This window comes from Aotus nancymaae, unplaced genomic scaffold (genome assembly GCF_030222135.1).
Source record: "Aotus nancymaae isolate 86718 unplaced genomic scaffold, 86718_ANA_hifiasm-v0.15.2.pri h1tg000016l, whole genome shotgun sequence".
NCBI lineage: Eukaryota > Metazoa > Chordata > Mammalia > Primates > Aotidae > Aotus > Aotus nancymaae.
Window position 1 is genome coordinate 10,893,310 of NW_026988428.1, and position 15,214 is coordinate 10,908,523.

The window sequence follows — 15,214 nt, forward strand, 5'->3', positions numbered from 1 at the left end:
CCAGTAGTAACCCAAAAGTCCAAGTCCAAAGTCTCATCTAAGACAATGCAAGTCCCTTCCACCTAGAAGTCTATAAAATCAAAAACAAGTTAGTTACTTCCAAGATACAATGGGGGTACAGGCATTGCATAAATTCTCCCATCTCAAAAGGGAGGAATTGACCAAAACAAAGGGGTTACAAGCTCCACATAAGTCTGAAATCCAACAGGGTAATTATTAACTTAAAGCTCCAAAATGACCTCCTTTGACTCCATGTCTCACATCCAGGTCATGCTGATCCAAGAGGTGGGCTTGGGCAGTCCCTGTGGCTTTGCAGAGTACAGTTCCCCTCTCAGCTGCTTTCACAGGCTAGCATTCAGTGTCTGCTGCTTTTCTAGGTGCATGGTGCAAGCTGTCAATGAATCTACCATTCTGGGGTCTGGAGGACAATGACCATTCTGGGGTCTGGAGGACAATGGCCCTCTTCTCACACATCCACTAGGCAGTACCCCAGTGGGAACTCTGTGTGGGGGCTCCAACCCCACATTTCCCTTCTGCACTGCCCTAGTAGAGGTTCTCCATGAGGGCTCCACCCCTGCAGCAGAATTCTGCTTGGAAACATCCAAACATTTCCATACATCCTCTGAAATCTAGGTGGAGGCTCCCAAACCTCAATTATTAACTTCTGTTCACCTGCATGTTCAACACCACATGGAAGGTGCCAAGGCTTAGAGCTTGCACCCTCTGAAGTAACAGCCCAAGTTGTACCTTGGCCCCTTCTAGTCATGGCTGGAGGTGAAGCAGCTAGGATACAGGGCACCAAGTCCTGAGCCTGCATAGAGCAGGGAGGCCTTGGGCCTGGCCCACAGAAACATTTTTTCCTCTTAAGACTCTGGGCCTGTGATGGGAGGAGCTGCTGCCAAGATCTCTCACAAGCCCTGGAGACATTTTCCCCACTGTCTTGGCGATTAACATTTCACTCCTCTTTACTTATGCAAATTTCTGCACCTAGCTTGAATTTCTTCCCAGAAAAATTGATTTTTCTTTTCTATCAGATAGTCAGGCTGTAAATTTTTCAAACTTTTATGCACTGTTTCCTTTTTAAACCTAAGTTCCAATTTCAGATAATCTCTTCAAGTGCAAAGTTCCACAGATCTCTAGGGTAGGGGCAAAATATCTCCCAGTCCCTTTGCTAAAGCACAGTAAGAGTGATCTTTGCTCCAGTTCCCAAGAAGTTCCTCACCTCCATCTGAGACCACCTCAGCCTGGACTTCATCATCCACATCATTATCAGCATTTTGATCAAAACCACTCAACAAGTCTCTTGGAAGTTCCAAACTTTCCCACATCTTCCTGTCATCTTCTGAGCCCTCCAAGCTGTTCTAATCTCTGCCTGTTACCCAGTTCCGAAGTTACTTGCACGTTTATAGCAGTATCTCACTCTCTGCAGTACCAATTTACTGTATTAGTCAATTTTCACTCTACTATAAATACCTCAGACTAGGTAATTTATAAAGGAAAGCAGTTTAATTGACTCATAGTTCCACATGGCTAGGGAGGACTCAGGAAACTTATAATCATGGCAGAAGGAGAAGCAGGCACATTCTTCACAAGGTGGCAAGAAAGAGAGACAGAAGTGGACAAGAGCTCCTTATAAAACCATCAGGTCTCATGAAAACTCACTTGTCATCATGAGAACAGCATGGGGGAAACTGCTCCCATAATTCAATCACCTCCCACCAGGTCTCTCCTTCAACACCTGGGGATTACAATTCAAGATGAGATTTGGGTAGGGACATAAAACCTAATCATATCAACTCCCAACAACTGAGAGAATTAGGGCCTTGCTCCTGAAGGAGGGATCAGGATAGGGTGCCATAGCCTTAATTCTACTGTTTGGATCTACTTACTTTGTATAGTGAGTTCATCCTTCAGAGAATAGCCCCTCCAGATTCTGGTTGATCATTTTTCCAGGGAAAACTTATAAGTGAAAGTTAAGTCTGAAGAACTACTGCCACTGTAGCTAGCCTTGAGGCTATAAATAATATTCATTGTCTCCTCTTCTGATACTCATTTTAGATTTTCCTCATCAACAGCTAACATTTCTGTTGGTCTACATGACTTACCTTTTGGGTTAACCTACACCCCAATCTCTCAGAGATCTAAGCCTCTGTGACCAAGACATCCTCAGGTCATTACTACACATATCAGTTTGCCATTGAGCATGAGCAGTTTCCCTTAGTGTGAACTACGCTGTGTCTAAAACCCAAAGAGGTCTACAAAGCATTGTGTTCTTCTTTGTGGTGGGAGATGCAAGATACAATAATTATCCTTTGACTTTGGAGAAAATGTCTCTGAATTTTCCAGGTTACTAGGCCTCTAAAAATTTCACTGATATAGAAATCCTCTAAATCTTCTTGGGGTCTTCCCATACTCCAGAGCAGTATGTCCAGAAACTTTCTCTGATGATAGAAATGTTATATATCAGCTCTATCCAATATGGTAGCTACTGGCCATAATGCAATACTGAGTAATTTGAGTATGGCTACAACAATGGTCTTGTAGGTTGGACCCAGACACTCCTTTAGTCAGTAGGTTTCAACTCTGACTGAGATCCAGAAACAAGACATGATTTGTTGTTGGGGTGGCTTCTTTTAACCTCTTGATCATCTATCTTTGGAAGCGAGGTGGCAGTAGACTCTGATATAAAAGCTTTATAAGAAAAAAGCTTTTGTATTATCTTCAAGCAAAGGGTGAGGGGAAGTGATCTTCTAGCCTTTAATAAGGAGGAGTGGCCCACTTTTGCAGGCCCTTCAGGATTCAGGGCAATCTGGATCTTAAGAGGTGTCCATCAAATGTCCGTCTCAAGCCTCAGCATTTTGCTCCTTTTCACTCAGATCCCTGATCTTGGTAGAGCAGACATGCCAGAGTTTGGAAATCTACTTTTTCTGAAATTTCACTAGCCTTATAATTAAAGTTTGTATCTGAACCTCAACAATGCCTCTCGTATGGCCATAAAAAGGAGAGAGTTCTTATATCCTGCTTAAGAAACACTCTAACTTCCATAGTGACCTTAAGTTGGTAATTTAACGACCCTCAGTTTTTGTCTTTTTCCAATGCACTGATAACACTTACTAAGAATCATCTGATTTCATTGACTCATAATGATTACTACTCCAAGGTCCTCTGTGCATTATCTTTCATTAGTATCCCTTCCTAGTCACCAACAGTGAATGTATTAACTGGACAAATAAAGCATCCTAGAGGTATTCAGTACTCCACTTACTACAGTGTTGACATCCTCATTACCAGCTGGCCAATGAATGATCCAGCTCCAAAACCTCAGAGCCCTCCTGGCACTGACGAACTGAGGTCCAGCTACCTAGAAAATAAACTCAAATGTAGATTGCGTGCAGGAAGTTTTTTTGGGAAGTACTAACAAGACAAGCCTGTGACAGAGTAATGAAACCAGAAGTGAGTGAACAGGAGAAATTGAACTGTGATGCAATTGAAATGAAGATCTCAGTTGCTTTCTGAGGAAGCTCTGAAGCTGGAATGGCCCTTCAGCGTTGTCCTGAATTAGGTAAAGAGGCTGATCTTTCAAATTTCCCCCTCCCCAGAGGCTGTCCCTAGCCTAGAGAGGAGTTATAAACTTAGGCAAGGCAACTCCCTTTGGCAGAGGATAGTGCCCAGAGAAAGAGGATAATTCCTGGAGAGGAAATTGGCTGTTTGTCTCAGCAACTAACACTCCCAGCTGTCGACAGATGGAATGAGTGTCTCAGACATAAAACTGTGGTGGGGAGGATGGGTGTGGGGAAGGCATCTGAGCAGTGTGCCACAGCAGCCACTACAGGATCTATCCTTAGTTTTGCCACTAGGAAGTTACAGGAACCTGAACAATCCACTTAGCCTTTTAAGGCTTGTTTCCTTATTTGGATGCAAGGGCAATGAGAGAGCTAAGTTCTTACCGACATACATTGCACGTTTGTTTTAAGAAGTCTTCTAATTTACTATTTTACTTATAAGTTTAGGTTTTGAATGATATTTTGTAGAGCAAAGGGGATTTTCTCTGATTTTCATAAAAAGAGATAGTTCTACCAATGTACTGCTTCACTTAAACTAATCTCAAAGTCAGTACTTAGTTGCCATACACTAAGGATTTCTGACTGTCTTTCGACACTCTGTATCTTTACAAGGTATCTGAGTTTTACTGTGCCACCTAACTTCATCTCTGTGCTGTGGAATCAATTGCTTTATTTTGTAATCATGAGTCACATCTATTCACTTTAAACACAGATACACACACACACAGACACACATGCCAACTTTCAGTGATTAATAGAAAAAAAATTCAGAATACAGTCTTAATAATGTCACTGTGATTGGGTGGGACTGCTTTTAAATCATCCCTGGGCTGGTGGGTGTGGTGGTACATGCCTGTAATCCTGTCTGCTTGGGAGGCTGAGGCAGGAGGATTGCTTGAGCTCAGGAAGAAGTTCAAGACCAACTTGGGAAACACAGGGAGATCCTGTCTCAAAAACAAAGAAAAATCTCTGGAGGAAACATTTGTATCCCATTCTTAAATGTTTCTAAGGAGCTCTTTAAAAAGCAATCAGCCTGACAGGAAGTTCTTTCTGATATCTAACCTAAATCTCTCCTACTGCAATTTCAAACCACTTCCTTTTCCATTCTTAATGAATTAGGAAAGGAGCTGGTAATCACTGTCACCTGCCTCTTGTAATATTTCATCTCTTTAACTCTATTAGAATTTATTTATACCTAAAAATTCTCTCCCACATGACAATTTATCTCACTTAGCCATTGCCTGCTTTTTAACTCTTGAGCAGTATTATTTAGTCTTGTTAATACATTATCCAGCTTCTGTGTTTATCCCAGAAACTATGGAAACCACATTTAATTAGTTTTTAACATGCCATAAATGATTTTGGGGTTTTGGCATGTTACAACCTCACATGGTTTACCTTTCAAACTGCATTAAACTATTTCTACATTAAAAATGTATTTCAGATTGTTTAACCTCAAGGAAGAAGCAATTTTCCCACAAGACCTATTTATAAAGTATGATAGTATCTTCCCTTATGTGGGAAGCTAAAGTAAACTATTAATGACATGTATCAGTTGCAAAATGTTCTTAATGCTCACTCTTTCCAAATAATATTTAAAATAACAAGCTCATTTTGTCCATTAAAGTTTGGTTTTGAAAGATAAACATTTTAAGTATTGTTGGTTCAATATCAATAGTTGGAAAGTAGCTATTTTTTTCTGAGTGTAGCCTTCATGACATCATTTGGCAGATGTGAATTTCTTGACATTGTTCCTTAAATGCAACAATCTGTTATGTGTAACATCTTTCCTGATGTTTACAAAATTAGAAGGAAAAATGAATGGAGCTGCTTCACAGATTTGTCTTTAAGCAAGTAAAGTTAAAAATAATTACCCACACAAAGATAAAATAAATAAAGCTCAAATTTTATATTTGGGGACCACATGGAAGAAATATATAAAATATTATACTTTTAACCTGATACATTAAACATGAAGAAAGTTTTAAACATTTGCAGGTATTTCTATATTCTATAGATATCCTCTGGTCTGTAGGTATGCTGCCTGTCACCTCTGCTTCTTGAGTTCATATTGCTTTTAACGTTCTCCCAATTCTGACTGACAACACTAGGTTGACCTATCTGACGCTGCTGCTGCAAGTGTTCCACATTGGCCTGCTCTATACACAGACTGAAAAGGGAAGCTGAATGGTTGTGCAAAATCCCTTTGCACAAAAATATCTTCCGCATTTCCACCCAGTCATACAGTCAAACACATGAAGCGTGCTTTACCCTGGAGGTAGGTGCTTTATGTGCATTATTTATGTACAACAAGCTTTTGAATGTAAGTACTGTTGTCACTATTCTACATCTTAGAAAATTAATTTCAGAGAAAATAAATATCTTGCTGAAGCCACACAACCGGTAAGGGACAGAGATAGGATTTGAATAGGTGTTTATGACTTCAGTGCATTGGCATTTCTCATTATATGCTGTATATCCCCCACTACCTTGCTCAGGCAGGATCGCTTAGTGATTCAGAGTAGGAACTCTGGAGTGAAACTGTCTTGTTTCCAAACCCTAACTCTGCCACTTCTTAATTTATGAACTACTTAGCATCTTTGCGCTTCAGTTCCATGATCTGTAAAGTAGATATAATATTAGTATATAACTGTTAAAGTTGGTATAAGGATTAAATGTGTTAACATAGGCCAGGCATGGTGGCTCACACCTGTAATCCAAGGACTTTGGGGGGCTGAGGAAGGATTGCATGAGGCCAGGAGTTTGAGACCAGCCTGGGGAACATGGCAAGACCCCATCACTATGAAAATAAATAAAAACAAAAACTTAGCCAGGTGTGGTGGCAGAAGCCCATAGTCCTAATTACTTGGAAGAATGAGGCAGTAGAATTGCTTAAGCCCAGAAGTTCAAGGTTGCAGTGAGCCATGACTGAACCACTGCACTCCAGCCTGGGCAAGAGAGTGAGACTTTGTCTAAAAAACAAAAAAAGTGTTTATATATACAGCGCTTAGAATAAAGCCTGCCACATAGTAAATGCATTAAATTGTTACATTCTTATCACACAATAAAAAGATCCTACTGAAAAGCAAATTATACAAAAGGAAGGAAGAGGGATGGTAATATACTAACTCAATAACCTAATCTAGAGTTTGAAAATTTATAACTGGGTCTCAAGGAAATGGAGACAATGAGCAAGTCTAGCTGCTGGATAAAGAAGATAGAGAGGGGCTAAGTGACAAACACTGGATAGCAAGGGACACCAAAGCCTAGAAAAGGTTGGAATCAACAAGAAGGAAGGACACAGTTTCCACTTTAAAATTTTGTTGAACGTCATCCTTAATGGTATTTTATGCCATATTGGTGATGATGGTGGTGGCAGTTTTATGACATCATTTTGGTCTGCCCTACTTTAGATAAAACAACTGTCTTCATGTTGACCCACCATTCTCCCATGATGTTTGTTCAGTAAAATATATATACATCTGTAACTCAAGTATACTAATGGAGTTATAAAATATCATTATTCATTTTTTAATTTTATATTAAATATGACAGGTGGGAAAATAATTATGAAACTACTTAAAGTTATAATATGAGACCACTATTAAATCTAGGCCTTACATTTCTTACTATTCCTAACTTGGGATATTATCTAGCGACTATATGTTTGACAGCATTCCAAATATGCCATATTCTTCTTTATTTGCATTTCAGCTTCTTTATTGAACATTCTACTTCTTTGTCAATTAGTGCCTCAAAGGATGGTATCCTGCCTAAGCAGCAGAATTCATGTCAGCCTTCAACTTTGTATTGTGCCTAGTACCAAGATTTTAAAATGCTCTAATCATCTTGTCACACTTCTAAAATTAAAGCACTGGTGGTGAGAGTCCATTGAGAACTTCACCTAGGATTTAATTTGACTTCCTGCAGATGCTAGTTGGGAACATATAATAAAGTTTATTAGTCTGCAGTGAATCACTATGTAAAGAATTGCATCATGCAGAGGAAAGAGGTGAGGTCAGGAAAGTTACTGAATCATCAGAGTAAAGATGAGTCCATTTATACCTTCGCTCTTGCCATTGTTGGTAGTCAGACAAATTCAGATTTCCAACTACCAGTTCAAATAAGCGACTACTATATTAGAGTAATAGAAACCTGAATGCCTACACTACAACATAAAACCAGTGGAAGTATACCATATTATTATGAATGCTTCAGTGAATTCTTAATAATGTCTAATACTCACTTCTTGCATCCCTTTAATAAAATAAGCCCTAATGCTAATGAGAGCTATAATTGCATGGGTGTCTGTTAGTATATCAAAGACTCCAACTAAAATTACTTTAATTCAATTATTAAGTAACATTTAATGGCAAAAACTGTGATTACTTTTGCACCAACTTAATATATGAGTATATAGTAGTTCCTTTTCAGTTACCATTGTACTAGCGCTTTGGCAGACAGAAAACAATAAAAACTAACATATTTTAAGTATGCATATGTGATCAAAATTTACAAAGCATTTTCAGTGACAAAGGTGCATGAGTCATAATAAATAAGATGTAGTTGCCTAAACGAAGAGAAAGGTAACAGACACTTACCAAGTTAGAAAGCAAGAAAGGTCCTTTGTGGCCTTTTTTATTTCAGTGGGAAAGGAAAACCTTCCTATGAGAATTAGAACTTAACCTGAACCCTTCTGTGTTTCTAAAATGTGCAGAGGCAGATGAGAAAAAGCCTGGACTCCACATGTGGCCAGCATAGATAAATAGTAATGTCAGATATCTTCCTGGGTGCAGTGAGATAGTGACCAGCCTGGTGTATGGTGGGGTGGGGATTTCTCTCACATTATAAAGTAGTAGATGATAGTGGTTGTCTTAGTCCATTCTCACACTGCTATAAAGAACTGCCTGAGACTGGATAATTTATAAAGAAAAGAGGTTTAATTGACTTACAGTTCCGCATGACTGGGGAAACCTCAGGAAATTTACGATCATGGTGGAAGGGGAAGCAGGTACATCTTACATGATGGCAGGCAAGAGAGAGAAGTGCAAGCAGGGGAAATGTCAGATGCTTATAAAACCATCAGATTTTGTGAGAACTTACTCACTATCATGAGAATAGCATAAGAGAAACCGCCCTCCACCCCATGATCCAATCACTTCCCTCCCTCAGCATGTGGGTATCACAATTCAAGATGACATCTTGGTAGGGACACACAGCCAAACCATATCAGTGGTAGGCAAAACAGAAAAGATTAAATAATAGAGAGCTTTATATCATGCAAGAAATTTGACCTGGATGCAGCAAGCATTCAGAAACCGCACAGAGTTGGAGTAAAGGAAAAAATAATCCAGCCCCATAGAGAGGGACTTGAAGGGTAGAGGCCATGCAAATGTGGTAAGCATGGTGAAGCCCTGTATTAGGGTTGGCACTAGGACATTAAGAAAGAAATCAAAGACTGATATGTGTTCAATGCAAAAGACAAAGGTAATCCTGGAGATTAGAGCTACCTCTATGTTGATGGTGCTATTGACTAAACAGGAAAGCTAATTTGTCAGACTGTTGAGCATGTATTTGAGAGCCAACAGGGGTATAATTAGTAATATTTGTAAAATGGCTTTGCAACATAGCTTTGATAAAATATTTGTAAAACGACTTTGATAATAATTGTAAAATGCTTTACTGAAAGTGGGCTATGTCCTAGTTCAGGATAGTTTCTTTAAGTTGGAGACAAAAGAATGATTGGGCTGTGATTCATTTCAATTCTTTATAAAAGTGTCTTACTTCCCTCTATATCTTTTTTTTTTTTTTTTTTTTTTTTTTTGAGATGGAGTCTTGCTCTGTAGCCCAGGCTGGAGTGCAGCAGCGTGATCTCAGCTCACTGCAACCTCCACCTCCCTGGTCCTGGTTCAAGCAATTCTCCTACCTCAGCCTCCCAAGTAGCTGGGACTACAGGCGTATGCCACATGCCCAGCTAAGTTTTGTATTTTTTAGTAGAAACAGGGTTTCATTATTTTAGCCAGTCTGGTCTTGAACTCCTGACCTTGTGATCCACCCACCTCAGTGTCCCAAAGTGCTGGGATTACAGGCATGAGCCACCGCACCCAGCCACTTTCCTCTATATCTTTAAGATACAATTCTGGGACATCTGTCCAGAGTTTTAAAATTTGAAAATTGCAATGGGGTAGACATCATAGAAACAAGACCAAGGATCCAGAGACCCTGGAAATAACTGTATTTCTAAGGATTCCTTACAAAGGAGAGATGGGACACCGTCTCCTACCTTTCTCTTACACTTGTCTTAGAAACCCTCACTCTAAAACTTTATTCCTGTTGGGATCTCCAAGCAATTGACAGTCCCTGTCACTTTTTATTGTCTCCTTACCTGTATCACTTCACTTCCCTCCTTACAAAAATTACTTGTTTAAAAACAACCTCAACTTCCTTGCCCTGCTCCTCCTCATCTGATTATTGACTTCAAGAATTAATACGCTCAGGCATTCTGGATGTGGGGCCTCTGCATTTATCATCCTACATTCCTAGGGAGCCCTTATTATAACCACCATCAAAAGGAGTTTTAACATTGTGAAAACTGAGCCTCAAAGAAACTGAGTAAGGTTACACATGGATGGCAGCATATGGATTCAAACCTAAGTCTTCTAGTACAAATTTAATGTTTGTAAAAGGCCCTGGCTCTTCTCCAAATACGCAGGTTAAAAAAGAAAAGGACCTACTATAAAGGGTCCTTACAAGAAATAAGAGAACGAAAAGAAACAAGATAGGAAAGGATAGCACTATCTTTAAAGAATAAATATATAGAGAAAATAAAAATAATTTTAAGGTAAAATAATAAAGTATAAGCTACATAAATGCTAAAAAGATATAAAGGCAAGAGGTACTCAGAGTGACATAAAATTGCTTTTAATCTATTATGTGTTAACACAGAATCCAAAAATTATCTCATTCTGTGATAACATTAGGAGTATTTATTGTGGTTGAAAAATTAAAATAAATGATAAAATGTCTTAAATCTGGAAATTTAATATTTTCCATAAATTTAGAAATTGGTAATGATTATGTTTTCATCTAGGAGTGCTGAATGCTATGTTTTGCCTCTCTATCTCTGTAAACACGTTGTTTCTTAGTGCCTACCTAAGTGTACAACCATCATTATCTCACAGCTTAGTCATGAAGTTCAACAACTGAAACTCAGGGAATTATCCATATAAACGAATGCTTGACTCATACAGCACTACAGAAAACAAAATGCTTCTTTCTAATGGATGAATCATAACATAATGTGAACCTTCCCACAAAAGAGCTTGACTCCTTTTTAATGCGGAGTTCTCTAATACTTTAATAAGCATTAAAGATTTCAGTCAATTTGGATTTTGGAGAATAAATAATTCAAAATACAGTTCTTCACCAGAATATGACTCTATTTCAGTGGTCCTCAGTCTTGACCAGGCATCAGAATCACTTGTGAAGCTTTACAAAAACATTTGCTGAATCAGAACCTCTGAAGGTGTAGCCTGGGCTTATTTGTCCGAGAAAAGGCTCCGCAAATCTAAAGCACAAACAAGAGTGAGAATTCGGACCCCAGGAGAATTAGTTAGAATATTGCCATACAGACTTAGAAAAAATTCAGTGTTCTTGGTAAGGAGAACTTGACAGTAAGAAGAGCTACCTCGATTTTATTGCTCCACAAAACAGCTGTCATTCCACAATCTGTACACCTCCAGGCTATCCCACTTTCAGCAGCTGCAATAAATTCCAAGCATATTTCTAATGCAAACTGACCCAGCCTTTGAATCTAAATCTCTTCAACTCTCTCCTAAAGTTTAACTATAAATGTTCACTTTGGTTCAACTTTCCATTTGCCTTATATTAGTCAGCTGGTGTGGTTTAAACATTTATAGATAGAAAAGTTCAGGTATGGTCCAAGTTTTATTGTAATCAAATGTTAACTGGGTTGTGCATGCTATCAAGTATTTGACTACTGTAGATATTTGAGAATAATTACTGTCAATGAATCTTGACTCTTTTTTTTCTTTAGAAAATGATTACTAGACACTGTGCTACATTCTGGGACACAACCACACCCTTAATTTGTTAATATTCTAATAGGAAAGCATTCACTTGACAACTGTTTATTGAACGGATGCAAAGATGCATAAGATGTAATCTCTGCATTCTGAGACATTCCAGTCTATGTGATTGTTGTTCAAACATCTACCTCTTCACATAGACTGGAATGCTCTACAATTTGGTGTCATGAAAAACTATAGTCATAAAAAAAAATTATAAAGGAAAATAAATCTATATGAAAAAAGTCAGTGCAGGCCTTACAGAGAAAGTGGCACCTAAACTGGAAGAATGAATGGAAAGAATATTCCAAACAGAAATAGGCAAATCTCACAAACAAGCAAATCATAACATAGTCAGTGAAGAATGAGAACTATATGGAATATTTAACACAAGGCTCACTGACTCTCTGTTGCTGCCCTTGTCATCATTCTTAGTAACTTCAACAGACCTATAGATATCTGTCTAATTGCCTAGGCTCTCCATTTCCAACAAACATTTCCTTAATTATTCCAAGTTCCTGCTCCTACCATTCTATCCTTGTTATTACAATAACTGCAGGCACCTCTGAAATTTCAAATTTAGTATTTCAACCATTGTTTCCTAAATACCACCTCCTATCATACCTGTACACTTGCCTTAGAAACCCTCCAAAACTTCTTCATTCCTGTTGAGATCTCCAAGCAATTAACATTTCCTAGCACTTCACTGTCTTCTTACCTGCATCACCTCACTTTCCTCCTTACACCAATTACCCACTTACAAATATCCTCAACTGCCTCACACTACTCCTCTTTTGATCAAATCCCTGATTAAACCCAAGTCTCTACCTATTCCATGCCCAAACACTGTCAATTGAACATGACTGGAGAAAAACTCCAAAACATGTCAACTAATCCTACTTTACTTTTATGATCACTGATGTCAGAAGAAATCATTCTCTTTCCAGAGCTTTGGCTATTGTTCTTCCTTCTGCTTAGAATGGTTTCCCCTCAGATATTCACATGGCTTGCTACCTTGACTTATGAAAGTCTTTGCTAAAGTGTCACCTTTTTAAAGAGGACTTCCCAGGACCACCCTATCTAACCCAGCCCCCTCTACCCTAGCCTGTCTCTCCGTACCCATTAGCTCTGCTTTACTTTTCTTTATACAACTTATCATGAAACTTTGTTTATCTTTGTCAACTCCACTAGAATGTAAGCTCCACGAAGGCAATAACTGTGTTTGTCATGTTTGCTACTATATGTCCATGTGGCTGGCACATAGTAAGGGAGATAGTTAATTTCTTGACTGGATCATGTGGTGCCCAGATATTTGGTTAAACATTATTCTGGGCATGTCTATGAAGGCTTTCTGGATGGGATTAGCATTTCAATCAGATTGAGCAAAGCAGATTGCTGTCCCATATGTAGATGGGACTCATCCAATCTACTGAAGTCCTAAGTAGAACCAACAGGCAAAGTGAGGGAAAATTGTTCTCTCCGCCCTACTGTCTTCAATCTGAGACATCATATTCTCCTGCCCTTGGGCTTAGGACCAGCTCTCCTGAGTCTCCAGTTTACTCTTGTAGATCCTAGGACTTCCCAGCCATTATAACTATATGAGCAAATTACTTATAATAAATCTAGATAAATAGATAGAGAAAGACAGAGATAGAATAGGTTTACATATACTTGTAAATCTATATCTACTGTACTGGAAATGAGTCTCCTTAAGGGTGCACAGAAGTTTTCAGATTATGCAGTGCTTGATGTGGGAGTCCAAATCCTTGAGCTTATCCTTTTCTTTCACCACTTTGTGCAGTGACATCAGTAGCTAACAGCCAATCTCATTATCTTTGTTAGTTTTCCAAAAATATTAGAAAGTATCATAGATACAGTTACCTGTTCTTTGCTCAATCTATCTATCTGTCTATCTAATCTTTCTTTATGTTTGGGTTCTCCAGGGAAACAGAATCAATAGAATATATAATATATATAATATTTTGGTAACAAGAGTGGTTCTAGAGGAACAGAATTCATTCAACCACCAAAGGCAAAGTGGGTGTGGTTATCGTAATGGAGATCAGAGTCAAAGCAGCAATCAGAATAGTCTGACTCATGCAGACCTACGTAATTGACTGGTTGATCTTGCTGTACCTAGAAGTGAAACAGATAAGAAGCCTACTAAATTCTTACTTGATCTGTATAAAGAGAAAAGTTCAAGGTCAAGTGAACACAACTCTGAATCATAAATCAGAGAGTCACAGCCCCTCAATCAGTTTCAATAACTGAGCCAATTTATAGGCCCAGAACCACTTAAATGAAGAAGCAGCCAAGTCCCTTTGAAGAAGGACCTCACTAGACTGCCAAAAATTTATGCTGTAATCTTTCTCCTAACCTTCTATAAAGAGACATATGGCCTTTTATCAGGGTAACTGTGCACTGAGGAAAAGGAAATAATCTAACTTTTCAGGGATTGCTAGATATTAACTGTGAATTGACACTAGTACTAATTCCAGGAGATCCAAAACAACACCGTGACCCAATAGTCAGAGTAGGGGCTTAAGGAGGTCAGGTGATCAATAGAGTTTTAACCAAGGTCCACATTACAGTGAGTCCAATAGGTCCCTGAAACGTTCTTATGGGTTATTTTCCCAGTTCTAGAATGCATAACTTAAATAGATATATTTAGCAGCTGGCAGAATCCCCACATTGGTTCACTGATCTGTGGAGTGAGGGCTATCATGGCATGAAAGACCAAGCGGAAGCCACTATAACTCCCTCTGCCTAGGAAAATAGTAACCCAAAAGCAATACCACATTCCTGGAAGGATTGCAGAGATTAGGGCCACTATCAAGGTTGCACCATTATTGAAAGATGCAGGTGTCCTGATTCCCACCACATCCCCATTCAGCCTTCCTTTCTGGCCTGTGCAGAAGACATATGGATCTTGGAGAATGACAGTATAGTATTGTAAACTTAGCCAGATGGTGACTCCAATTGCAGCTGCTGTCTCTGATGTGGTTCCATTGCTTGAGCAAATTAACACATTTCCTGGTAACTGCTGTACAGCTATTGATCTGGCAAATGCTTTGTTCCTGATACCTGTTAGTAAAAACTACCAGAAGCCATTTGCTTTCAGCCAGCAAGTCCGGCAATCCACCTTCACTGTTCTACCTCAGGGGTATACCAACTCTACAGCATTATGCCATAGTTGAGTCCACAGGGACCCTGATTGCCTTTCCCTTCCATAAGATATCACATTGTCCATTACATTGATGACATTAATCCAACTGGACTTAATAAGAAATCTCAACCACTCTAGACATATTGGTAAGAAATTTGTAGATCAGAGAGTGGGAAATAAATTAAAAAATATATATAGGGGTCTTCCACCTCAGTGAAATTTGTAGGATCCCAGTGGCATGGGTCATGTCAAGATACCTCTTCTGAGGTAAAGGATAAGTTGTTTCATCTGGCCCCTCTTACAACCAAGAAAGAAACGATGCCTAGTGGGCCTGTTTGGATTTTGGAAGAAACATATTTCTCGTTTGTGTGTATTCTTCAGCCCATTGACCAAAGGAT

General features: G+C 38.9%; 2 long non-coding RNA genes across 5 annotated transcripts in view; one reads left to right on the forward strand and one right to left on the reverse strand.

Annotated features, from left to right (window-relative positions):
- The window catches only part of LOC135275360 (uncharacterized), a 407,690-nt gene that overhangs the window by 327,814 nt on the left and 64,662 nt on the right, over positions 1-15,214 (reverse strand). The window lies entirely within an intron of this gene.
- LOC105728790 (uncharacterized) overlaps positions 3,481-15,214 on the forward strand; it is a 73,062-nt gene continuing 61,328 nt past the window's right edge. Inside the window, exons 1-2 of the long non-coding RNA XR_001110129.2 lie at positions 3,481-3,562; positions 5,675-5,841. This is a non-coding gene — a long non-coding RNA (uncharacterized LOC105728790). The remainder of the gene's footprint in view (positions 3,563-5,674; positions 5,842-15,214) is intronic.